The sequence below is a fragment of the Malurus melanocephalus genome, unplaced genomic scaffold, assembly GCF_030028575.1.
Source record: "Malurus melanocephalus ecotype Western Australia unplaced genomic scaffold, MMel_1.1 scaffold_130, whole genome shotgun sequence".
Classification (NCBI taxonomy): domain Eukaryota; kingdom Metazoa; phylum Chordata; class Aves; order Passeriformes; family Maluridae; genus Malurus; species Malurus melanocephalus.
The window spans coordinates 965,564-968,063 of record NW_026623362.1 but is presented as its reverse complement, the minus strand read 5'-3'; the positions used below and the strand labels follow the sequence as shown (position 1 = coordinate 968,063).

General features: G+C 56.2%; 1 long non-coding RNA gene across 1 annotated transcript in view; it reads left to right on the top strand.

The window, feature by feature from the left end:
• Nucleotides 1-2,500, top strand: part of LOC130576203 (uncharacterized) — a 40,730-nt gene that overhangs the window by 9,237 nt on the left and 28,993 nt on the right. The gene's annotated exons all lie outside the window — the stretch shown is intronic.

Genomic DNA, 2,500 nt, shown 5'->3' with positions numbered 1-2,500 from the left:
CTACAATGAATAAAAATATAGAGAAAAGGGGAAGAGAAAGGAAAGAATTCCTACTGAGACTCTTTATTCATAGGTGTAGGTAATGTACTCAACAAGAACAGGTACATTTGGCAGTTTTATTGCTTTATACCCTCCAGCTTGCTGTTAACATCATGAAGGCGTTTTTCGCAGGTGCACATACTAGCATTTTCTCCAGCAGCAAGAGCATGCATAACAAAAGATGTCAGAAAATAGGCTGGGGAGTGTTTGCAACACGTTGCTTTCTTGTTTCGAAATAATTCCTGCCGAATAATGGATGCTAACCCCGGAATGGGGGAAAGTTGAGCAGAAGAGGAGACCACTTTGAAATAATACCTATATGCCGCCTTGGCGAAGGGAATAAGGCGTCTTAATCAGACAAAAAGGAGAAGAAAAGACAGGGAGAGTCTGCAGGAACTGCTTCCCGTGATAGGCAGCAAACGGAGTTGCATATGCATCTCTCGTTCAGCCTAACTGACGGACGAGATGCGGTGGGGCGAGCGGGGCAAGCAGCGGCTCCGGATGCGGGCCGGGGGAGCGGCGGCGCCGCGGGGATGCGGAGCCCCCGCCGAGCCGTCAGTGGGCGCCGGCCGGAGGGAAGAGATGGAAACCCGGCGCTGCTCTTCCCCCGCGGTGCTCAGACATCCTCGTCTGTCGTCAAGACAGTTCATCCGTCCAGCCTCACACCGATAATTTTGCCCAATTTAATTAGGCCCACCGGGGATCCCCGGGGGGAGGCGAGAAGGGGGGTGGGCAATAGGGTCCCAGTCGTGCCCTGGGAGACGTGGGAGTTGCAGGGATATTTCTTCTCCGAGGGTCAGGCAGGCCCCATGCCCGCGCTTTGGAGGGGGATGCCGGGGCKCCCGGGAGGTCCCCGCCCGCTGGGAGACCGCGCTGCCGGACACCGGTCCTCCCCGGCTCCCGCTTGCGTGCAGCGGAGGTCCGTCACCGGCCTCTTTCTGTAGAAATTAGAACTGAGCCAATAGCTCTGGACGCATCAGAACAGTGGAGTGCTCGTTTCCCAGGGTGGKTGACGCGTCAAAAAGAGGTGGGGACGGGCACCCCACATCTCCTAGTACCCTCGAAGTGCCTCCGAAAGCGAGCAGGCAAAAGTTACGAGTGAGGGGCGGGAGCCCACGAGGGRTTGCCTTGCCTTGCCTCAACTGAGCTTCCCGGGAGCTGCGCGGGTCCGGACGGGCCAGGAGCCCGGCTGGATGGGGCAACGCGCGAGTTAGAGGGGAGTTGGGGACTGCCCTTAGGCAGGAGCCCCTGCACCACCTCCTGTGAGTACACGTGCCCCCCTGGGAACAGGCAGCAGGAATTCACAGCATGCGAACCCCCTTCCTGGCTTTCCCAGTCTTTCCGCGGCCAAGCCCGAGTTCCCGGAGGACTGGACTACAGCCTTGGTCGAGGACCATGGGGATGTGCCCTGTGCGTTGCTCTGTGCTCTGTTCGCTCCGGATCACGGGTAGCGCCGAGCCCCGTCCGCGCATCCCTGACCGGCCTTCTCCTCTCCTAATCCCACCGTGTAATATTCCCAGGGAATGCACTCTGCAAGTCACCCTCGCTCGTTTGGAGAGCAAGGAGGCCTTTTGCATCCTGAGCGGGAATGGGGCCAGTCTCTCTCAATGCCCGGGCTGGCTGAGAGCCGCGGGGACAACGTTACCCTCCCTTCCCTCCCCCCCTCTTCCCCCGCCGTCCTTCCCTGCTCCGCTGACGGGCAGAGAGCACCGGGCACCACGCACCGGGCACCCTGTGCCCCAGGACTGGGTGACGTCGTGCTACCGGTCTTTGGTGTCACCTTAAACCGCGTAGATTTAATGATGTTTGTGGGTAACACTTTCAAAGGGCCAAAGCGTGTACGTGTGGTTTAAAGCCACATTTGTGAGTCGAAAGATGTCACACAACAGACACAACAGTGTCTGAAGGAGCTGACGAACAACAGGAAACGGGATTCTATTTTTAGGGTGTAATAGGAAGTTAATGTAAGCGGTCAGAAACTTCCTATATGCCTCCGAGCACCTTCTGTTCCATTCATTCATCCTTTCATTCATTCATTCATGCGTTCAACAATAACAACAGGGGAAAACAAACATTCTCGATTAGTTTCTCATCCCATCCTTCCAGGGAAGTCCTGCTGTGGTGTTTGCAAGGGTGGGCTCGGCAAGCGGAGTCCCTGTTTTGGGTGGTTTATCTTGTTTTTGCTTCGTGGGGAGGGGTGGAATAGCTGACGGCGTTCCCCAGGCGAAGCTCCTCCAGAAGGAGGGTGCAGAGGCTGAGGGCTGCRCTCTGGGATTACATATCCCCTCTCCCCAGTTCACACCAGAGTCCGGGAGAGTGCTTCTGTCTCACACTGGGCAGAGTAGCTGGGAAGGTCCGAGAGAAACTTATTTCAGAAATTATGTTGATTCGTGTATTTTTGCGCGAGAAGCCCATGTATGCGCGTGAAGTGGATCTTGCAACAGGATTTTTTTAAAGTGGC